This window comes from Felis catus, chromosome B3 (assembly GCF_018350175.1).
Source record: "Felis catus isolate Fca126 chromosome B3, F.catus_Fca126_mat1.0, whole genome shotgun sequence".
Lineage (NCBI taxonomy): Eukaryota > Metazoa > Chordata > Mammalia > Carnivora > Felidae > Felis > Felis catus.
This window is the reverse complement of record NC_058373.1, coordinates 96,590,353-96,615,757: the sequence shown is the minus strand read 5'-3', so window position 1 is coordinate 96,615,757 and position 25,405 is coordinate 96,590,353. Positions and strand designations below refer to the sequence as shown.

The following is a 25,405-nucleotide window of genomic DNA, read 5'->3' as shown; positions in this document are numbered from 1 at the left end:
TAGAATAAAAGCATGTAAACAAAACCAAAGATTAAAAGTAGGTTGAATATGGTATGCATTAGGCTGTTTGTTCAATAATGTAAAAAACTAATTGGGAACCACAGAATAAAAGATACACACACAAAAAGGAGGGCCTGGTTGGCTAATTCAGTTGAGCGTCTGACTCTTGATTTGCGCTCAGGTCATGATCCTGTGGTCATGAGATCCAGACTCACAGCAGGCTCTCTGCTCTGCTTGGAGCCTCCTTGAGATTCTCTCTCTCTCTCTCTCTCTCTCTCTCTCTCTCTCTCTCATCCTCTCTTCTGCTTTTGCAGTCTCTTTCTCTCTGAACAAAACATGTGCGCACACACATAATTATATAAATGAAATTCCTTTTTGACATAAAACAACATATAAATTTCAAGGCAATTACAAACTAGAAAAGGGTTTCAAAGCCTACAAATAATTAAAATTCAAATACAAAATTTTTATCAAAATGATTAAAATTTAATATATATATTGCTCAGGTTTATAAGGGTAATATAAATGGATATAAAGTTAATTTTTTGGGGGAACCACTTGTTAACATAAATTTGTTTAAAGCCTGGAGACCGTGCATCTTTTTAATCTGATAATTTGATTTATAGAAAATAACATTAATTATAACAGTAGTGAAGAAAAATAGCTCTAAATATTTATCTTATGATAATGGTTTAACAATCCCTCTGGCAAACCCCCAGAGTGGAATATGGCACAGGCATAAAATTGATATTGCCAGAGGATATTTAATTACGTGGGAAAGTATATCCCATACACTCTGTTCAGTATGACTGTGTGTGCATATTGTTCATGTGAGTGTATGAGTGTGAGAGGCAGAACTAGTGATTGAGAGTTTGGCTCTAAGGCCAGACTGCTTGGGTTCATATTCTAGTCCCATCATTTCCTAACTCCATCTTGGGCAAGTTATTCAACATCCCATGCCTCCATTTCCTCATTCATAAGAGGGGGGAGAATAAGACCTTTTTCATTCAATTGTTGGGAGGATTAATTAAGTTTATACACATAAAGCACATAGAAGAACCACTGGCACAGATAAGCACCCCAACACATTATTTTTTACTTTAGTAACCAAAACGTTAACCTTGGGTATTCATTTATTCAATAAATATTGTTTGAAGCACACAATAGGTATAGAACTTGATCAGCACTGGGGATGCATCTGATGTACAAAACATCAAGTTCCTATCCTCAAGCAGCTTACATGTTAGTGGATTTATACAACATGGAGATCAACAAGTGAACAGCAATACAAAGTTGGTAAGTGGTGCAGTGGTTACAAAGTAACAGGGTGAAGGACAGGGTGTCATGGGAGGGGTGTTGCTTTGGGTGGGTTGTCAGGGAGGGCCCCTGAAGGGACGATGTTTGGGCAGAATTCTGAGTGATGTGCACAGCAAAGGCTGTATCTGGGTGAAGAATATTCCAATCAGGAAGCAGCCAAAAATGTCCCATGCTAGGAATGTGCTTGACATGTTTGATAAATCTCCATTCAATTCTTGGCTAGAGCAAAAGGAGCTAGCGGGAGAATGGTGGAAAATTTAGGAAGAAGAGAGAATGCCTGAGACCAGGTTGTCCTGGCTGTGTTGGCATGGAAATTTAAACTTTATTTTAGGTGTGTCCAGGAGCCATTAGGGAGCTCTGAGTAGATTCACAATTTAGAAAGCTCACAGTAGTTTCTTTGCAGAAAATGTGATATGCTGGTGCAAAAGTAGGCAGTGGGATAACAGATTATTTAATGATCCTTTTTTTGTCCATCTGTATTTTACAAGTTGTTGACAATGCACAGATGTTTCTTTATAAGAAAATGAGCGTTTGAGGTAACAATTAGGCACATGGGACAGTAATTGTTTTTTACCATTTTCCCCAATTTTCAAAAGGGTACCTGACTTTTGTGCAGATATACGAGGTCTCCACAGTTTTTTTTTTTCCTAACCAATTCTTAAAATTTATTTCTAGTGATCTATCCTTTGTCAGACCTAGAAAGCAGTTCATTTTTGTTATTTTCCTCTTAGAGACATCAGTCTATCATTACACAAGGGCATCATCATCTCCACTGCAGAGAACAGAACACTTATCATACCTTTCTCTTTGGGTTTTGTTTTCAAGATCCTAATACAAGTGGCATTGTTGTCAACAACACGTTCTTTCCATTGTACAGTTAATGTTTCAATGTGAACAAGGCATTGTTGATTTGCCAGACCAATAGAAACTATGATAGTTGCTTCAGAAAAATGACACATTTGAGATACTAGATCATTATCTACTGACTGACTTTGGCAACAACAAAAAATTCTCTCCTGCTGGCAGTGAAATATGGCATGTCACAAAGATGGGACTCCTTACTTTACGCCACATTGCCTGTGAGAAGGACGGCTGTCTGTGCTTGATCACTACTTGAAGCGTGTGGTTCATGAAGGATAATGTGAGCACTTAGGCATTTACAATCATGGCGGGTTTGTCTTTCTCATTGTCATTTTTTGAACCGTTACTTCATATCTGATGTGATGTCCTTAGCCAGAATTCCTAGGAATGCAGAAAACCTGTTAAGTTTGAAGAAAAAAAGCTCAAGTATGATTCTTTCCTGTTAAAAATCAACAAGTATAAATATATTTACATTTATACTTACATAAATAGAAATATAAATAAGTAAAAAGCAAATTAAATGTTATGATTTTGACATTTTGCATGACATACTGTGATTTTAAAATTTATATTATAATACATATAAGACAGTTATGTTGACATATTAAAAATGATGGAAAATAACCAGTAGGTAAACAAATGGTTCTAATTCATCCCATTCTGCTCTTTTTTCTTTCTGAGCATAAAACAAAGGGCTTAGAACCATGGAACTGTGTGTTCTAGCCAGAAACTGATAAAGGCCCCCCCAGATATCACCCCTTATACTCTGTAAGTAAGTTGGTAACTGACATTAAACAACAAATAATAGAGATACATTTCATGAGTTTCTACTGCATGTCAGGCAAAGTGCTCAGGATGTTATATACATATTTTATTTCATCCTCATGACAACCTATATAGTGGACACTTTAATCAGTATTAAATGAAAAAATTGAGGTCAAAGAGGATAAATAAATTGTTTAAGACTGCACTACTCGTAGATGACAGAATTGGAACTGAAACTGAGGCAGACTCCAGATCCAAAGTTCTCAACTGCTTTGGTATTAGGTCTAGCAATATCCATACATGGCAGTGTAGGGAACATAATATTTGAACTTGTAGAAAACATTCATTGCATAACATACAATAATTGCTCTCTCAGTGTCAGTCCCCTATGATGACATTATTCATGACTTTTCTAGAACTCAGATTACCGAGGTAAGGTTTATTCAAATGTTTCAGAAAAGTGAGATGAGTCCAATCAGTTACATAATTTTTCTTCATGGGCCAAGAAGATATTCCTAGAGTTGTTAATCCTGTCTTCAATAAAATTTTCACACAATATTTAGACTCTCTGAGCTGCTGTGTGAATGGAGCTCAGACATTTGCCTTAAGATTCATTTTTGGTTTTTTCCTTGAACAGATTGAATAAGCCTCTACTCTCTTCTCTGTGGCTCAGGAACCCAGCTAGGTCTATAACCACATATACTCTCTCTCAATATACCCTAAATACACAAAGGCACATTAGGCTCATGCATTATGTTCAGATGGGTAATTAGAATAATGAAAATCTACTTGCAGCCCCTGCAGAATCATTTTTGACCGAAGACACTAGCAACTGAATGTTTCTTGTTAGATCCGGAGAGAACATGAACCATCACTCGTGGCAGCAATTGCCACAAAGAAAGCCGTTGCTCTTGTGCATATTTAAGATTTGTCACACGTCCACCCAGAGCTGCTGTATAAGCCATGCTAATAACTATCTGGGAAATTTGGTTATCCATTTGAACGGAGCAACCCTGTTCTTATTAGTTTCTAAATTTATTTTAACTTCCATTGACACAAATTAAAATGGGAATCTTGCTGTCTATTGATTGTGTCAGTAGATTTTTTTTTCCTCTCTCCAGAATTCATTTTTAAAGACTTTACTTTTATTAAACTAAATACTGCCAGTTAACTAAAGTCTTGGCTTTTATAGACTCAGGGGAGCAGGATCTAACATAAATTAATCATGACTTAATTGACTGAGCTAATTCAAGTTCCCTCCAGTCCACTGCACAACAATATTCTTGTCTTCCCAATGAAGGCTAAATTGTACATTGCTTCAGGAGGATCAACTTTTACATCTTTAGCACTGCACTTTTTCTGACATATAAAGTTTTAATATTATTGGAATTGTCTACAAATGTGTTCATAGTTAGGAAAACTAAATTAATTGACCCTACACATCATACCTGGCCAGTTTCTTCCTTTTATTTATTCCATGCATGGACTAAAATCTTTGTTTGGTAATAGTATTACATACACACACACAATCACCAACAGTTTGATGGCAATTTACATCTGTTTTTTTTTCCTAGGCAAAGATGATGTAAAAGAGTGTTGAATTCCTAACGCTACCACTATATTGCTATAAAAAAACCAAAATGTATTTAGTGATATTACAAAGTCATCAATGGTAATAGTTTTCTCAAAACATCCTTATATAGAATAGTAAGTACTTAACAACTCTTGTAAAGAAATCATCAAAAATTTAATGTTTCTGGGCTTAGTTTTCTACATATCCTATATAAGAATGCAATGCAAAAGTATATGAAAATGCAAAATCTCCAAGGTTTTTTTTTTTTTTTTAACTTTTATATATTTTTCCTAGGGAATTATTCACTCTTATACTGGTAGGAGACAACCAATGGGGAATAAGCTTAGAAACTCCCTGGGTTTACACTAATGGGTTAACAAGGCATAAAGAATTACAAAGCTATAGGATGCTCAGACCCAAATTTGGGTAAACAAGATTAGGTAAATAAGTATAGAGAAGGCGGGGCAGAAGTCCCAGTATAGAGAGGGTGGGGCAAAGGACCCAATATAGAACACAGGTATATGAAATAAACAAGATTAGGTATTCAGGGTAGAAGCACCCCCCAATTTAGTACTATAGCAGAAAGCTCCTTTCAAGGAAGGTAGGACCAAGCTAGGTAAACAGGTAAATTGGGCTATAGACCGCTGTGCTGCAGGTGAAGCAGCCCAGAGCTGAGATGATTAACAAAAGAAAAGGTGCCTTGTTAACTCTGAGGTCATGCATCCTACCAGTCTCATCCCCTAGGCTAGCTAAGATAAACAGAGGTGGTGCCTCATGCCTGCTGTAAACAACCTTCCACCCCACTGCCTGGGGTCAGGATTTTGCTTTGTAAGTGGGGTGTTGAAGTCTCCTACTATCATGGTATTACTATCAATGAGTTTCTTTATGTTTGTGATTAATTGATTTATATATTTGGGTGCCTCCACATTTGGCACATAAATGTTTACAATTGTTAGGTCTTCTTGGCCTATAGACCCCTTGATTACGATATAATGCCCTTCTGCATCTCTTGATACAGCCTTTATTTTAAAGTCTAGATTGTCTGATATAAGCATGGCGACTCTGGCTTTCTTTTGTTGACCATTAGCATGATAGATGGTTCTCCATCCCCTTATTTTCAACCTGAAGGTGTCTTTAGGTCTAAAGTGTGTCTCCTATAAACAGCATATAGATGGTTCTTGTTTCTTATCCATTCTGTTACCCTATGTCTTGATTGGAGCATTGAGTCCACTGATGTTTAGAGTACTGAAAGATATGAATTTATTGCCATTATGATGCTTAGAGAGTTGGAGTTTCTGGTGGTGTTCTCTGGTCCTTTCCAATCTTTGTTGCTTTTGATATATATATATATATATATATATATATATATATATATATATATATAATCTTTTGATATATATATATATATCTATCATATATATATATTCATCTTTTCTCCCCTCAGAGAGTTCCTTTTAAAATTTCTTGCAGGGCTGGTTTAGTGGTCACAAACTCCTTTATTGTTTGTCTGAGAAACTTTTTATCTCTCCTTCTATTTTGAATGACAGCCTTGCTGGATAAAGAATTCTTGGCTGCATATTTTTCTGATTCAGCACACTGAATATATCCTGCCACTCCTTTCTGGCCTGCCAAGTTTCTGTGAATAGGTCTGCTGCAAACCTGATCTGTCTTCCCTTGTAGGTTAGGGACTTTTTTTCCCTTGCTGCTTTCATGATTCTCTCCTTACCTGAGTATTTTGTGAATTTGACTATGATATGCCTTGTTGATGGTCGGTTTTTGTTGAATCTAATGTGGGTCCTCTGTGCTTCCTGGATTTTGATGTCTATGTCTTTCCCCAGGTTAGGAAAGTTTTCTGCTATGATTTGCTCACATAACCTTTCTACCCCTATTTCTCTCTCTTCCTCCTCTGGGACCCCTATGATTCTGATGTTCCTTTTTAAGGAGTTAAAAAGGATTTCTGATTTCTCTAATTCTTTTTTGTTTTTAACGTTATTTATTATTGAGAGACAGAGCGTGAACAGGGGAGGGGCAGAGACAGAGGGAGACACAAAATCGGAATCAGGCTCCAGGTTATGAGCTGTCAGCACAGAGCCCCACTCGGGGCTTGAACTCACAAACCACGAGATCATGACCTGAGCCAAAGTTGGTCACTTAACCTACTGAGCCACCCAGGCACCCCTGATACCTCTAATTAGCCTGATGTCTCTAGTTGTTAAATCGTGCTCTTTTGCCTTAATCTCCCTCATTTTTTCTGCTTCATTATTCTCCATAAGTTTGTCCTCTGTATCGCTGCTTCTGTGTTTGGCCTCATCCATCCTTGCCGCTGCTGCATCCTTCTGTGATTGCAGCTCAGTTATAGCATTTTTAATTTCATTCTGGCTATTTTTACTTTCATCTCTGCAGAAAGGGATTCTAATCTATTTTCAACTCTAGCTAGTATTCTTATTATTGTGATTTTAAATTCTGGTTCAGATATCTTGCTTGTATCTGTGTTGGGTAAATCCCTGGCTGTCATTTCTTCGTGCTCTTTCTTTTGGGGTGAATTCCTTCATTTTGTCATTTTGAAGGGAGAAAAGGAATTAATGAGGTAGAATTGAAATTAAAAAATCTTAAAATTAAAAATTGCAAACACACACACAGAAATAAAATAGATGATGCTAGATCCTAGGTGTGTTTTGGTCTGGGTGTTGAAAGTGGTTTGACAGATTAGAGAAAAAAAGGGGGGGGGGAAGAAAAAGGAAATCGTTTGAGAATTTGAAAAAATGAATACACTGAAGTAGACTAAAATTAGATGATGGGGTAAAATAGAATTTGAAAACATTGACACAAAAGTAAACAGTATAGTAGAAAAAATTAAAGAAAAATATTTTTATTAAAATTAAAAATAAATATGAATTTTTTTCTGTATTTAGAAAAAAGAAAAGAAACAAAAAAGAAAAAAGATAAAAAGATATCATTTGAAAATTTGAAAAAGTGAATACACTGTAGTAGACTAAAATGATGGAAGTAAAATAAATTGAAAAAATTTACATAAAAGCAAAAAATATAGTAAAAAATTTAAATAAAAATATTTTTAATATAAATTGAAAGTAAAAATGAAGTTTTTCTATTTCTGCATTCAAGAGAAAAGAAATGAAAAAGAAAAAAAAGAAAAAAGGAAATTGTTTGAAAATTTGAAAAGGTGAATACACTAAAATAGACTAAAATGATGGAAGTAAAATAGAATTTGAAAAAATTTACACAAAAGTAAAAAAATATAGTAATAAAAGTTAAAGAAAATATTTTTAATAAAAATTGAAAATAAAAATGAATTTTTTCTTTCTGTATTCAAGAAAAAGAAAAGTGTAAAAGAGAAAAAGGAAAAAAAAAAGAAAAAGAAAGAAAATTGAATACATGAACTTGCTAACAGATTGAAGTAGGACTGAAATTGCTACATTTTCCCCTAGAAGTCAGTCTATGTAGTGCTTTACAGTCTATAAACTAAGTCAGCCATGAGCCTTGTGTTCTTAATGAAGCTGGCACAGTTGGGCAGGGCTCAGTGTAACAGCTCCGCTCTCCACTAGATGGCACTTCTAGCCTACTGGAGTGGAGTGTTGTAGGTGTGTATGCGCATGCACAGGAGTGGTGAAAATGGCGCCACCAGCTACCCAGTCTGTTCTCCTGGATCAGCAATCGCGCACCTATCCTCTGTCTTCAGCTCTCATCCACTCCCTGCTTTTTCACTCTCCGTGACCAGGCCCCAGGCAGTACCTCTGTCCTGAGTTTTGTCCCAGATGCGGCTGCTTTCCCTGGCCTGTTACTTCTGAAGGACTGTGGCCTTGACCCGTTCCACCCCTCTGTGCGAGGGTCTCACCTAGCAATGGCCAAATGAGCAATGGCCGAAAATCAGCTGCACTCAGGAACGCCCACTGTACCCTTCTGCTGCCAATGCCCCAAGACTGTGGCCAGGTGCCAGCCTGCCCAAGAAAAAGTTCACGAGACAGTGTATCAGCAGCTTTTTCAGGGATTATGGAAAATCACAACACACATCTGGCACCAGGCTTCCCCCTTAATGACAATGCCCCAGCACCAGTGAATGTGGCTGCCTTCTGGGGTCTGCTGGACCAGGTGGCTTCAACAGTCTCTACCAAAGTCCTTCCAGCAGTGGAACCACTTTTCCCTGTGTGGCCTGAGAACCTCCCTGACCCCACTCTGCTCCTGGGGATTCGCCCTTCGCACCAGAGCACTTCCAGGTATCAAGCTGCAGAATTGTAGCCTTTGTGCTCCCCTTGTTTACAGTCTTAATGGAATTTAAACCCTCTCCTTTCTCCCTTTCTAGTTTAGTCACTGCGGCTGTTTTCAATTTTCCACTTTCTCTCCAGCTGCTTTTGGTGAGGGGTGCTTTTCCCCATATTATCCCTCCTGCCTCCAGTCTCCATCCTCTCTCTGCCCGCAAAAGGGGTTCCCTACCTTCTGTGGCTTCTCACTCCCCAAATTCACCTCTCTGTGCCGCATACCTGCTGAATTCTGTGGTTCACGTTGTGCAGATTGTTGTGTTAATCCTCCAATCAGTTTTCTAGGTGTGCAGGATGGTTTAGTGTTGGTCTGGCTGTATTTCATGGACATGAGACGCACAAAAAACTTCTATGCAGTTCTGCCATCTTGGTTCCTACCCTCAGGATTTTGTTTTGTATTAACCCAAACCCCTAACCCCAAATATCTTCAAGACCCCGTGTCCCTCACATCCACAAGTTAATGATCACAGATTGTCTCTTTGTGCACGTCCATCGCCATGTTTGTAAGCCCTCTGATCCTAATAAAAACAGGGCAAGGACCCTTATTTGGGACTCTTGTCTTTTCCTGGACATTAGCCATCCCTGCATCCTGCTCTTTTGCTGGCCAAAAGAGAATTTTAGACTTAGAGCCTATGACAAGATCCATGTAAAGAAAAAAATAAATTTGGTGTATTATCTTTTATTTTCTCCAAATTCATTAATTAGAATAGCATAAAAGAATGCAATATATATATACATGTGTGTGTATATATATATATATATATATATATATATATATATGTATATATTACTAGTGATTAGAATACCTATGCAAAAATCAAATTTCTTAAACAGTTATCTTTTTTCATTTGGTTATTTGTATGAGGTATTTTTCAGTTTTGGTCTTGTTTTTGGTTTGTTTTATTGATTTTGTTTGGTTTGTTTCATTCAGAGTCTTCTCCTAGTTCATCTCTTAGGACTTAAAAAGAGTTAAGAGCCTCTAGACTGATATTGAATTCAAGGTGTCATTGATTGTTCAGTGACCATGATTGTAAGCAATACAATGTCACATAATGACAGGAATTGACTGTGGCTAGGTCTCCAAAGCAGGGAATCAAGGGCAGCAAAATGTAAATGTTCAAACTTTAGTGCTTTGTATATCCTGTAATATGTTTAGCATAGTCTATTAAAAATTTTCCATAATATAATAGTGAAATAGGCACAGTACAAACTTCTAGTTACAAATAAGTCATGGAGATGACAAGTATAGCACAGGGAATACAGTCTATAATATAATAATGTATGGTGACAGATGACGACTACATCTATTGTGAGCATTGAGTGATGTATAGAATTGTCAATCACTACTAGAGTTGTGCACCCGAAACCAATATAGCATTGTATGTAAAAAAAAAAAAAATCTCCATGTTATAAAAGAGACATATGTATGTAGTAAGAACTTTAAAAATTTTTTTTAGTGTTTAGTTTTGAGAGAGAGAGAGAATGGCAGAGCCCAAGTAGGGGAGGGGCAGAGGGAGATGGAGACACAGAATCCGACTGTCAGACTTTGAGCTGTCAGCAGGGAGCTCGAACTAAGGAACCAGGAGATCATGTCCTGAGCTGCAGTCTGACATTTAACCGACTGAGCCACCCAGGCATCCCAAGAATTTTAGTTTTATTTCTGCTACTTGCTGTATCAACTTGGGCAAACCTAATCCACTTAGGTTTACTTTTCCCCAACAGTAAAATGGGATATTATATATTTTAGATGTTACTAATGGTAAAATGAAATCAAAGATAAAAACATTTTATAAGCAGAAAAACATTATCTACTTGTGAAGAGGCCCTACTTTGCCTTTGAGATGATAACGGATGCTTAATGTCAGGCATCTATTAATTACAGAATTACTGTCAGATTTTTCTGATTGAATCTTAGTGAATAAAAACCAACTCTACCATTAGTGAGCTAGAATGTTTCTTATGAATTTGGTGTCAAGGATTTTTCCTGTGTGTGATAAGAACAGAAAGACCTGCCACTGAAGCTACTTAATATATAGGAAAGCTGTGGAGGTAGCATTGTTAAATACTCCCCAACACTCTTCTTTCTGCTTAGCCTTAAGTATTGAATCTGTGGAGTATTGAATTTTGTATTTAATGTATGCAAATCTAAAAGATCAGACTGAAGATGCTGACCTTTCACTGATTCTTGTTGAACCACAATTTCTGGTCTCACTGTACAGAGTTTCCTCTGATTTCCCAAGATCATTGATGGGCACTGGGGAAAGTTACAAGAGAAAATCCACCACTGGAGTAATGGCTCCCTTAACAAGTTCCTTGAGACAGAGGACCTATTAGGCAGCAGTTTTTTAATCACTGAGCTTTCACACAATTTCATTTCCCAGAAGAAAAAGTTCTCACTAATTAGATAATATCAAGCTTGTATTAAAAAGCCAATGTGGTAGACAGTAGATGTTCTGACATTTAATGTGAAGCTTCTAAGGTGGCACATAGATTTTGGAAAGTTTTGAGAATGTGATTAGGTGAAAGCAGGGGGAAAAAATAAATCCCCTTTAAAATAGACACAAAATTTAAGTGGTTATAAATTATTGTTTCTTATATGATATCAAAATTGAATGTTCATGTTCATCTTAATAAAAAAATTATTTATTCTTCTTTTTTACACATGATTACCTAAAAGTGAATTAATGAGGTTAAAAGTTAGATGCTTGTGGAGCTATTTAAAAGCTTGATTTATTCACAAAATTTAGTATTTTTTAAAATTTAAGTTCAATTTATCTAAAATACAGTGTAGTCTTGGCTTTAGGAGTAGAACCCAGTGATTCATCTCCTACTTATGGCATCTAGTGTTCATCCCTGAAAGTGCCCTCCTTAATGCCCCTGACCCATCTAACCCCTCTGCCCCACAGCAACCTTCAGTTTGTTCTCTATATTATACCTAGTCTTAACCACAACTGGAAAATTAACTTCTTGTAGGTATCTCTAACATGTAAAACTGATTAATATCTTTCCTACCCTCTTATACTATATCAAGTTGAATCGTAAAACATATTTTTGCAACTAAAAAGTGATCAAAGATTGGGAGTTTCATATAGTTGAACCTAGTATATTTGTTTCCCTAATCTTGTTTTGTGAAAGACATGGTCCTTTTTGACATGCAGTGCAAAGGGCATTAGAAAATATATGTGTAATATCCTTAGATTTATAAGTATTTTTAAATTGTTTTTATTTGGTTTCCTTAAAAGCTTACCATATAAAATGGGGTTTATGTCAATGATAAGGTGAGAGACTACATTTTTTCTACTTTCTAGTGTTGTAAATATATGAAATATTTCTGGATTAAATATATTTGAAGCACTTTCTATTTTTCCAAGACTCAGCACAATACTCAGTAATTAATGAAAACTTTGTTTTAGGATTCTGTGTAATGCACAATTCAATGTATAGCACATTTATTATGTATAAACCCTTTGATTCTATTTGCTTTTTTGATTGAAAACTATCAAATACAGGGAAACTACCTCTCCAGAAGTTTTTTAAAGGAGATAAAATTTATGTGCAACAGTAACTACCCAATTAAATACTGACTTTAATACCCTCTAAGTACATTTTCCTAATATTCTCCCTAAGGAATATTTCATTACAAGGTTTAATTCTTTCATATATCCATTTTGGTTACAGATCATTAATTGCTGATAGGGATTATTATATTTTACAATTTTGGTGGTAACATTTCATTTCCTAAGACTACTTGTGCCTTTACTAAAACAATGTGACATCCTTGACAGTCTGAAGTATTTCTGTACATTTCTTGAAAACAGATATAAATGCTGAAGTGTGTTTTAATGCAGCTGCATTTAATGAAACCTGAAATTAAATTCTAACTTAATAAAGCAGATTGTTTTTTAATTGAATGTTTCCCCCCTCAGTTGAGAATATTACCATTTTAATTATATTTCATTGAAGAGAAGGAAAATGAAAATCATTTTATGTTCTGACAGCAAAAAGAAAACTTAGAACATTTTCTACCAAATATTTTTTAAAATGTCCAATAAAATCAATTACAATAATTTGAAATTGACCGATTTTAATTTAGGTTTATCCTTTATAAGTTGACTTCTGTGCCAAAAAAATGAAACAAATATAATTTTGTTAAAAACTAAAAATACATCAGGAAGATAATTAGGATCTTTAAAATGAATATGGATGGGGAAAAGGGAACAATCTAAATGTTTTCTAAATTGATGTTGCTTTATGTTTTTACAACACGTTAACTTACAGAACTTAAAAAATAGTATTTCAAATTTTAAAAGACAAAAGAAAAAGTAAATAAATACAGACAAATATAACCTAGGATCTGGTTCAGGAATTCTCTTCCTTTGGATTTGCATGAACAAGGTTAGGATATTACATATTTAGCTAGTTATAGACGTACCGTGCTTGAGGTGCCTGGTAGGTAGATATCTAGACACCCAAGTGGCAATCTAGAATGCTGGATATAGTAAGATAGCAATGCCATACTATTCGTAATGACAACTACAAGAGTAACATATATTTGTCATTTCCTGTCAGCTGTGGGTCTTAAAACTTTGAGGTAGGTACTATTATTGTCCTCATTTTATGGATGAAGATACTGAGGCACAGATCAGAGTTTTTCTTAGTCACACTGAGCTGCAATTCAAGTCAAGTCAACAGGATTCCACAGCACACACTAAACACAGCTAACTCTTGTAGAGAGAGGAAGTTGAGATGGAGATATTTACTTACTACCTGTAGTAACGTACTACCTGTACCCTTGTACCTTCCCTTCTTTCCTGTTGAAATCAGTGAAACTCTCTCTGTGCCCATGGAAGGCAATTTTCTCTTCTTGGTCATTACATCCATTGCCTGTGGTCTACTCAAGGATTTTGCTTCTGTAGTTACAGTGTAGTTCTTCTCATAATCAATTATACCTCTTGTATCTAAAAATTCCCATCAACATAAAAATTGTAGTATCTTCTTAAAAATAAATGCCAGTCTTCACATATTCCTCTAGCTCCCTTCCCCCATTTCTCTTCTCTTTTTCAAACATGTATTCTAGACACTGCTTCTACTTTTCTCTTTTCAATCGACTTCAAACTCTTTGCCCATCAATCTACTAACATTTCTTTTATAAAAATCTCTAATGTCTTCCATTTTGATAAATTCAGTGGCCAATTTTTTGTTTCTCAACCTAGAAATTCTCAGAAGTTTTGTGTCCACACTTTCTCCTTACATGACCTGATATAGTCCTATGACTTTAATACCATCTATGCTCATGACTATCGAGTTGATACATCCAGTCCCAATCTCTGAACTTAAGAATAACCACATGACTATTTTCTTTTCAATAATGCCATACAGATATGTAGTAGGCATTCTAAACTTTGTTTCAGACAGAACTCTGTTTTCATCTTGCTCCTGTCCCAATCTTCTACATCTCAGTAAATGATGCCATCATTGATCCAGTTCCTATATACATATATATACATATATATATACACACATATATACATATGTATACATATATATATACACATACATATATATACATATATACATCATATATATGATGCATATATATATATATATATATATACACATGTTAGTCACTATTGACTTCTTTACATCTAATCCATCAATTCCTGTCTACTTTAATTTCAATACGTTTCCTAATTTTTATTGTTTCTCATCTTCTCTGATTAGTATGTCCATGATTGCCAGCCTTGCAAATGATCTATTTGTCTCTAATCTTGCATTTGTACCAATTGGTTATTTCAAAATATGTAGTCTATTGTTTAAAATATTCCAATCATTTTCTGTCATGCTTTAAAAACATCCAAATGACTTTCCATAGCCTATGCAGTCATAAGTAATGTGGCCTCTGCCTGCCATCTTACCATTCTTATATTATTCTCTACCCTGTTTCTTCTTCTCTGTCCATTTTATTTTTATTTTTTAAATTTATTTCTTTAATTTACATCCATTGTTGCACTATATGCTAACTAACTTGATTTCAGGAGTAGATTCTTTAATGCCCCTTACACATTTAGCCCACCCCTCCCCCCAAACCCCTCCTGTAACTCTGTGTGTTCTCCATATTTAAGAGTCTCTTATGGTTTTGTCCCTCTCCCTGGTTTTATATGAATTTTGCTTCCCTCCCCTTATGTTCATCTGTTTTGTATCTTAAAGTCCTCAATGAATGAAGTCATATATTTGTTTTTCTCTAATTTTGCTTAGCATAATACCCTCTAGTTCCATCCATGTACTTGTGAATGAAATCTTGCCATTCTTTTTGATTGCCGAGTAATACTCCATTGTATATATATATACCACATCTTCTCTATCCATTCATCCATTGATGGACATTTGGGCTCTCTCCATACTTGGGCTATTGTTTATAGGGCTGCTATAAACATTGGGATGTATGTGCCCCTTCGAAACAGCATACCTGTATCCCTTGGATAAATACCTAGTAGTGCAATTGCTGCATCATAGGATAGTTCTATTTTTAATTTTTTGAGGAACCTCCATACTGTTTTCCAGAGTGGCTGCACCAGCTTGCATTCCTACCAGCAGTGTGAAAGAGATCCTCTTTCTCTGCATCCTCACCAACACTTGTTGTTGCCTGAGTTGTGAATGTTAGCCATCCTGACAGGTGTGAGGTGGCATCTCATTGTGGTTTGATCTGTTATTTCCCTGATGATGAGTGATGTTGAACATTTCTTTATGTGTCAGTAGGCCATCTGTATGTCATCTTTGTAGAAGTGTCTATTCATGTCGTTTGCCCATTTCTTTACTGGATTATTTGTTTTTTGGATACTAACCCTTTATCTGATATGTCTTTGCAAGTATCTTCTCCCATTCCATCAGTTGCCTTTTAGTTTTGCTGCATGTTTCTTTCACTGTGCAGAAGCTTTTTATTTTGATGAGGTCCCAATAGTCCATTTTTGCTTTTGTTTCCCTTGCCTCTAGAGATGTGTTGAGTAAGAAGTTGCTGCGGCCAAGGTCAAAGAGGTTTTTGTGTGCTTTCTCCTCAAGGATTTTGAAGACTTCTGGTCTTACATTTAGGTCTTTCATCCATTTTGAGTTTATTTTCTCTGTCCATTTTAGAATACTTATTTTCCTCCAACAATCTACGGTCTTGTTAGTTTAGGCATTTGTATTTATTTTTTGTATCTTTGGAACTCTACCATTTTATTGCAACAAGGGTGAGTTACTTTTATCTATCAAGTTCCAGTTGCAATGATATTTCCTTAGTAGGGCCTACGTTGTCTTAAGTAACCCACTCAGTCCTAGTTACTGTCCATTTCTTACATCTTCTGGTTTATTTCCTCTTTGGCCCTTAATAATTGTCTTGTGTTTTTTTCATTCATTCATTAATCCAAATATTACATGTGTTTTATTTTTTGATTCATTAATTCGATTACTGATTATTTACCTACTACATCTAGACTGTTAGCTCTAAGATGTAGATGGTTGGCAAGGGACATAGCAAATGCTCAATAAATATTTGCAAAAGGAATTAATACTTTAGAATTGACAAAGGATTTTTCTGTATATAATCCTATCATCTGATTAACTATTATCAGCAAGAAATGTAGCATATTCTCTCCTAGAGTTTTGACATAAATATGGGTCAAAAGACCATCTATTCAATTTCTGCTCATCTGCTACCATTATGAAAACCTCAGTTCAGAGAGATTTGTCTTGTATAAAGCATAAGGAAGACTTGAGATGGAGTTTACTCCTAAAAAAAAAAAAAACAAAAAACCTCATATCATGTTATTCAATGCCTTCCTTATACCCTCTTTTGATAGTTTAGTTTGTGACATATTTTAGAAAATATACTGGTAATAACTACAAGTCATTGTCTTTAAGCATAAATAAATTTGATTGATGTTAGACTTGACAAGATTAATATCTGAAGAACCCTTTAATAAAAAAGATGGGGCACCTGGGTGGCTCAGTTGGTTGAGTGTCAGCCTCTTGGTTTAAGGTCAGGTCATGATCTCACAGTTTGTGGGTTTGAGAGCCTCACTGGGCTATGTGCTGACAGTGTGGAGTCTGCTTGGGATTCTCTGTCTCCCCCTATTTCTTAATCTCAAAATAAATAAACTTAAAAAAAAATAAAATATGAATTTTTTTCTGAATATGTGTCTATATTCAGATTTAAGTAACACACTGAATAAACAATATGTGCTAGGCATTATACTGATTATTTTTGCCGATGGTATCTCATTTAATTCTCAGAATCATTTTAGAGTTATTTTTATAACTTTTGGTTTGAGAGAAAGTCTTGTACAGCAAGTACGCTACCAAAGTCTTCTGACTCATAATTAATTGCTCCTTTACATTGTATTTTATTGTCTCTGCACTGTCAGGAAAATGTCTGCATGATATAATTAGTGGAAAGAAATGTAGCATCTTGACAACTATATTGTAATGCACTGTAATGTTCTAGGACTTATCTTCCAAGTCAAACACCCTGGATTTTTCTTTATTTCTATTGGCTTTGTGCCCATATTTAATTTACTAATAGATCATGATTATTCTATCTCTAAACTGTGTCTTAAATTGGCTCACTTCTTTCCATTTTCACTGTCATTATGCTAGTCCAAATCCATATTGTCTGTAAACTGAACTCTGGCATCTCTATCCCCATGCTTGTTTTCTTACAAAACATTCTTTGTAGGCTGAACCTAAAATTATCTCTTTTAAAAAATGCTTTTTTGTTTATTTTCAGAGAGACGGTGGAGAAAGAGGAGAGAGAGAGAGGGAGAGAGAGGGAGGGAGAGAATGAATCCTAGGCAGGCTCCATGCGGTCAGCACAGACAGATCTCACCAATTGTGAGATCATGACCTGAGCTGAGATCAAGAGTCAGAAGATTAACTGACTCAGACACTCAGGTGCCCCTAAAATTATCCTTTAAAAGCTGAAATAAGATCATAGCTCTCTGCTAAAACAAAAACATAAAATGAAAGAAACCTGTAATGACTTACTATATTTAGGATCAAAACCAAACTTTTGCCTTGGCCTATAAGACTCTACGTAATCTACCTTCCACCTGTTGTATTCTACCCATCTCTTCTTTTTCTGGGTTCCAGAAAAAGCATAACCAAGGTACTGGGACTGGGTACTGGGACTTTTTTTTTTCTTACTTAAACATGCCAAGCTCTTCGTGGTCTTTGCATCTGTTATATCATTTTCCTTCCTGGATTTTTCAATTTCTTTGAAAAATGCCATTGGAATTTGGTAGGAATTAAAATAAACCTGTAGATTGCTTTGGGTAGGATGGACATTTTAACAATACTAATTCTTCCAATATACAATCATGGAAAATCTTTCCACTTATTTGTGTCTTCAATTTCTATCATCAGTTTCATTTATTTATTTATTTATTTATTTATTTATTTATTTATTTATTTATTTATTTTATATATGAAATTTATTGACAAATTGGTTTCCATACAACACCCAGTGCTCATCCCAAAAGGTGCCCTCCTTAATACCCATCACCCACCCTCCCCGTCCTCCCACCCCCTATCAACCCTCAGTTTGTTCTCAGTTTTTAAGAGTCTCTTATGCTTTGGCTCTCTCTCACTCTAACCTCTTTTTTTTTTTTCCTTCCCCTCCCCCGTGGGTTCCTGTTAAGTTTCTCAGGATCCACATAAGAGTGAAACCATATGGTATCTGTCTTTCTGTGTATGGCTTATTTCACTTAGCATCACACTCTCCAGTTCCATCCACGTTGCTACAAAAGGCCATATTTCATTTTTTCTCATTGCCACGTAGTATTCCATTGTGTATATAAACCACAATTTCTTTATCCATTCATCAGTTGATGGACATTTAGGCTCTTTCCATAATTTGGCTATTGTTGAGAGTGCTGCTATGAACATTGGCCCTATGCATCAGTACTCCTGTATCCCTTGGGTAAATTCCTAGCAGTGCTATTGCTGGGTCATAGGGTAGGTCTATTTTTAATTTTCTGAGGAACCTCCACACTGCTTTCCAGAGCAGCTGCACCAATTTGCATTCCCACCAACAGTGCAAGAGGGTTCCCGTTTCTCCACATCCTCTCCAGCATCTAGAGTCTCCTGATTTGTTTATTTTGGCCACTCTGACTGGCGTGAGGTGATACCTGAGTGTGGTTTTGATTTGTATTTCCCTGATAAGGAGCGACGCTGAACATCTTTTCATGTGCCTGTTGGCCATCCGGATGTCTTCTTTAGAGAAGTGTCTATTCATGTTTTCTGCCCATTTCTTCACTGGGTTATTTGTTTTTCGGGTGTGGAGTTTGGTGAGCTCTTTATAGATTTTGGATACTAGCCCTTTGTCCGATATGTCATTTGCGAATATCTTTTCCCATTCCATTGGTTGCCTTTCAGTTTTGTTGGTTGTTTCCTTTGCTGTGCAGAAGCTTTTTATCTTCATAACGTCCCAGTAATTCACTTTTGCTTTTAATTCCCTTGCCTTTGGGGATGTGTCGAGTAAGAGATTGCTACGGCTGAGGTCAGAGAGGTCTTTTCCTGCTTTCTCCTCTAAGGTTTTGATGGTTTCCTGTCTCACATTTAGGTCCTTTATCCATTTTGAGTTTATTTTTGTGAATGGTGTGAGAAAGTGGTCTAGTTTCAACCTTCTGCATGTTTCTGTCCAGTTCTCCTAGCACCATTTGTTAAAGAGGCTGTCTTTTTTCCATTGGATGTTCTTTCCTGCTTTGTCAAAGATGAGTTGGCCATACGTTTGTGGGTCTGGGGTTTCTTCTGAGGGGAATTCTTCCACTTGGTCATTTTGGATAGTCCCTGGCGTGGTGAGGACCTGCAGGGCACTTCCCTTGTGCTGTGGTGTGTAACTGGAGTTGGTGGGCAGGGCTGCAGTCAGACCTGATGTCTGCCCCCAGCCCACCTCTGGGGCCACAGTCAGACTGGTGTGTGCCTTCTCTTCCCCTCTCCTAGGGGCAGGATTCACTGTGGGGTGGTGTGGCCCGTCTGGGCTACCTGCACACTGCCAGGCTTGTGATGCTGGGGATCTGGCGTATTAGCTGGGGTGGGTAGGCAAGGTGCACAGGGGCAGGAGAGGCAGGCTTAGATCCCTTCTCCTTAGGTGATCCACTTCAGGAGGGGCCCTGTGGCAGCGGGAGGGAGTCAGATCCGCTGCCAGAGGTTTGGCTCCGCAGAAGCACAGAGTTGGGTGTTTGCGCGGGAGTGAGCAAGTTCCCTGGCAGGAACTGGTTCTCTTTGGGATTTTGGCTGGGGGATGGGCGGGGGAGATGGCGCTGGCGAGCGCCTTTGTTCCCCACCAAACTGAGCTCTGTCGTTAGGGGGCTCAGCAGCTCTCCCTCCCTTTGTCCTCCAGCCTTCCCGCTTTCCGAGCAGAGCTGTTAACTTATGACCTCCCAGACGCTAAGTCGCGCTTGTTGTGGGAACACAGTCCGTCAGGCCCCTCTGCTCTTGCAAGCCAGACTCAGGGGCTCTGCTTGGCTGGCGAGCCACCCCTCAGCCCCGGCTGCCTCCTGCCAGTCCGTGGAGCGCGCACCGCCTCGCCGCCCTTCTTACCCTCTTCCGTGGGCCTCTCGTCTATGTTTGGCTCTGGCGACTCCGTTCTGCTAATCCTCTGGTGGTTTTCTGGGTTATTTAGGCAGGTGTAGGTGGAATCTAAGTGATCAGCAGGACTTGAGGTGAGCCCAGCGTCCTCCTAAGCCGCCATCTTGCAAACCTCTATCATCAGTTTCTTATAGTTTTCCATGTACATGTCTTTCACCTCCTTGGTTAAATTTACTTCTAGGTATTCTTTTTGTTGCAAATGTAAATGGGATTATTTTATTTTTTAAAAATTTTTAATGTTTTATTTTTGAGAGAGAGAAAGAGAGCGTGAGCAGGGGAGAGGCAGAGAGAGAGGGAGACAGAATTTGAAGCAGCTGTGGCTCTGAGCTGTCAACACAGAGCCTGATGTGGGACTTGAACCCACAAATCTCAAGATCATGACCTGAGCTGAAGTTGGATGCTTGACTGATTGAGCCACCCACATGCCCCTAAATGGGATATTCTTAATTTATCTTTTTGATAGATCATTATAGTATATAGAAACCAACTGGCTTCTGTATGTTGATTTTCTATCCAGTAACTTTGCTGATTGTTATTAGTTCTAACAGGTTTTTGGTGGAGTCTTTAGGGTTTTCTATATATAACATCATGTCATCTGCACATAGTTGTACTTTCTCCTTTGTTATTTGGATGATTTTTATTTCTCTTTTTTGCCTAATTGCTCTAGCTAGGACTTCTGATAATAAGTTGAATAAAAGTGGCAAATGTGGGCATCCTTATTTCTGACCTCAAGGGAATAGCTTTTAGCCTTTCACCATTGAGTATATTATTAGTTATGGGTTTGTCTTCTATGGCCCTTATTAAGTTGAAGTGTGTACTCCCTGTACTTACTTTGTTGATAGTTTTTATGGATGTAGAGTTTTGTCAAATGTTCTTGTGTATCTGTTCAGATGATAATATTTTATCCTTCATTTTTTAAATATAGTGTATAACATTGATTTTCAAATATAAAAATACCTTTCCATTCCTGGAATAAATACCACTTGATCATGGTGTATTATCCTTTTAATGTTCTGTTGAAATCAGTTTGCTCATATTTTCTTGAGGATTTCTGTACCAGTGGTCATAAAGGATATTGACCTATAATTTTCTTTACTTGTAGTGTCCTTGTCTGGTTTTGGTATCAGGGTAATTCTGGCTCAGAAATGTTCTCTTCTGGAGTGCCTGGGGAGCTCAGTTGGTTAAGCATGTGAATCTTGATTTTAGCTCAGGTCATGATCTTACACTTTGTGAATTTGAGCCCACATTGGGCTCCGCTCTGATGATGCAGAGCCTGCTTGGGATTCTTTCTTTCCCTCTCTCTCTCTCAAAATAAAGTAAAAAAAAAAAAAAAAACAACAAAAAATTAAAAAAAAACATGAATGCTGATTCTAAATAGTGTCACTTAAAAATGTTCTATTTATAAAATGAGTTCAGAAATGTTCTATTTTTTGAAAGGGTCTGAGATGAATTGTTACTAATTCTTCTTTCAATGTTTGGTAGAATTTACCAGTGAAGACATCTGGTCCTACATTTTTCTTTGTTAGTAGGTTTTTGATTACCAATTCAATCTCCATACTAGTAATCAATTTATATTTTCTTAAAAAATTTTTTTAACATTTATTTATTTTTTGAGAGACAGAGATAGAGCATGAGCAGGGGAGTGGCAGTAAGGGAGGGAGAAACAGAATCTGAAGCAGGGTCCAGGCTCTGATCTGTCAGCACAGAGCCTGACGTGGGGCTTGAACTCATCGACTGTGAGATCATGACCTGAACTGAAGTCAGGTGCTTAACTGACTGAGCCACCCAGGCACCCCTCAATTTATATATATTTTTTCTTCCTCATTGTCTTGGTAGGTTGTATTTTACTAGGAATTTATCCATTTCTTCTAAGTTGTCCAACTTACTAGTATACAATAGATAATAGTCTCATGATCATTTGTGTATCTGTTGTTTCTGCTGTAATGTTTTTTTTTCTTGATAAGTCTTAAGTAAAGGTTTGCCTATTTTGTCTATATGTAAAAAAAAAAACAGCAGCTCTTAGTTTCATTGATCTTTTCTATTGTTTTTGCAGTTTCTATTTCCTTATTTCCATGCTGTTCTTTATTTCTTTCCTTCTGTTAACTTTGTTCTTTTCTAGTTGAGGTATAAAGTAAGGTTGTACATTTAAGATTTTTCTTGTTTTCTGATATAGCCATTTATTGCAATGAACTTACCCATTAGAACTGCTTGTTCTATATCCCATGGTTTTGTTTTTTTCCATTTTATTTCGCTCAAGGTAGTTTTTTAATATCTCTTTTGATTCTTTGACTCATGGGTTGTTCAGTAGCATGTTGTTTTTAACATTTAAAAATTTAACATTTAACATTTTAAATTTTAACATTTAAATTTTTCCAATATTCTCCTTGTAATTAATTTATATTTTTAAAACATGTGGTCAGGAAAGATCCTTAATATAATTTCAATCTCCAATTGGTTAAGACTTGCTTGGCAGATTAATATCTGGTTTATCCTGGAGAATTTTCCATGTTCACTTGAGAAGAATGTGTATTGTATTGCTTTTGGATGGAATGTTCTATATATATCTGTTAAGACCATCTGGTCTAAAGTGGCTTTAAAAAACAATGTTTTTGTACTGGTTTTTTGTCTCAATGATCTCTTCATTGGTAAAAGTTGGGTATTGAAGTTCTCTATTATTATATTGCTGCCTATGTCTCCCTTTAGGTCTGTTAATATTTGTTTTATATATTTAAGTTCTCCTATATTGGATACATAAATACTTACAAATATTATAACCTCTTGTTGGATTGACCCCTTTATTATTATATAATTACCTTGGTCTCTCATTGCATTTTTTGTCTTAAGGTTTATTTTTTTTCTGATATAAGTATAGCTACCAAAGCTTTCTGTTGGTTTACATTTACATTGAATATCTTTTTTCCATCCCTTCATTTTCAGCCTATATAATTCCTTACATCTGAAGTGAGTCTATTTTAGGCAGCATATGAGTCTTTCTTTTCTTAAATCCATTCAACCACTATGTTTTTTTATTGAAGAATTTAGTCCATTTACATTTAATGTGGTTTTTGATAGGTATGCACTTATTGACATTTTGTTAATGATGTTCTGTTTTGTAGGCCTTCTGTTAATTTTCTCTTACCCTCTTTTCTTGTGATTTGATGACTTTCTTTAGAGTTCTGCTTATATTCTTTTGTGTGGATACTATAGGTTTTTGCTTTGTGGTGACCACAAGGGTTACACAGAACAACATATTTATAATAGTCCATTTTAAGTTGATAACACCTTAAGTTTGAATATATTCTAAAGTTCTACTTTTTTTAACCACTTACACCCAAAGTTTATGTCATTGATGTTATAGTTTATAGCTTTCATGTCGTGTAGCCCTTAACAAATTATTGTAGTTTACTTATTTTTACTACTTTGATTGTCTACCCTTTATGTTAGCTTTATAAGTGACTAACCACTACCTTTACAACATTACATTATTCCAAATTTTATTATATATTTCCTGTTACCCATAAGATTATATAGTGAAACTTTGGTTTATGAGCATAATTCATTCTGGGAATGTTCTTTTAATCCAAAGCACTTGTATATCAAAGTGAATTCTCTCATAAGAAATAGTGGAAACATGATTCATTCCACAACCCAAAAATATTCATATAAAAATGATTCCAATATTGTAATACTAAATAATAAAGAAAATATAAAGAAAAACATACAAGTTAATCTGCACTTATCTTTGAAAACTTTTGTGGCTGGTGAGAGAGACGAGGGAGGTTTATTGTGTAGGACAACTTTCATTATCATTAATAGAATCACTGCTACCTATTGGCTCAATGGAATCTTTTTCTTTTTGTGCAACTTTAACAAGGAGCCTATCCAATGATACTTGCTTTCGCTTCCTGTTGAGGACTTCGTGGAAATGTGACACTGCATTGTTGTTTAACAGATTCATCATTCACACTGCTACAGCCTTATTCTGGTGGTGCTTTTCTATAAAATTTTTCACTGTTGTGCACATTTCACACATCTCCCTAATCTCATTTGAAGTGAGGGATTCTTCTGCCTTTTTCTTCTCCTCTCTGCAGAAGAGATGCACATACAGACTTCTTATAAAAACTCTCAATTTTGGCTACTCACATACTCTTTCGTACTTCTCAATGATTTCCTTCTTACCTTCCACCATAATCCTCTCCTTACCACCTTTCTTTTCAGTTTTTTTCTGCATAGGGGCCATTATATACACTTGCACAGATGTTGGCTACAATATATACTAACAAACTTTATTCATATATTTGATGTCACTGGCAATAAGGCAGCAGAGGCAGCCTGACCAAGAATGAAACAAAGCATTCCTAAGCTTACTCTTGCATGGAAAAGCAAAAGACCATCCATAGGTGGTTTGAAGTGACAAAAAATACACTAGTGCCAGTTGTGGGCACCTTCTGGCGTTCTGAAAAATCACTGATTTCTGCCAAACATCATGGCCTGAGACCAAACATTTGAGTATGGGAGATGATCACCTACAATCCCGGAGAGAGAGAGAGAGAGAAGAACCATTGGTTCAGTGGTGATCATGTGATGTTCAGCATCATGTACTACTCGTATTGCAAGAAATTGCTTGTTTATCAAGTTAAAATTTATTAGAAGTATTTGCTAGTCTTGCAGAACACTTACAGAACAAGTTAAATGCAATCTAAGGTTTTACTGTACTGTCATATGTTTTCCTGTTACTAATTAGTGCCCTTTCATATCTGCTTTTAGAAGTCTCTTTGTCATTTCTTTTAAAGCCATTCCAGTGAGCAACTACTTTAGCTTCTGCTTGTCTGGAAAACCTGTTCTCTCTCCTTTAATTCTGAAGGACAACTTTGCTGAGTAGACTGTTCTTGGTTGGCGGTGTTTTTTCTTTCAGCATTTTAAATAAATCATGCCAGTCCTTCCTGCCCACAAATTTTCTGCTAAAAAATAGTTTTTCCCTTGCTGTTTTTAA

At 36.3% G+C, this 25,405-nt stretch overlaps 2 long non-coding RNA genes across 2 annotated transcripts in view; one reads left to right on the top strand and one right to left on the bottom strand.

The window, feature by feature from the left end:
- LOC109500824 overlaps nucleotides 1-25,405 on the top strand; it is a 180,862-nt gene that overhangs the window by 16,977 nt on the left and 138,480 nt on the right. The window lies entirely within an intron of this gene.
- Nucleotides 1,116-25,405, bottom strand: part of LOC109500825 — a 56,619-nt gene continuing 32,329 nt past the window's right edge. The window contains exon 2 of the long non-coding RNA XR_002158598.3: nucleotides 1,116-2,559. This is a non-coding gene — a long non-coding RNA (uncharacterized LOC109500825). The remainder of the gene's footprint in view (nucleotides 2,560-25,405) is intronic.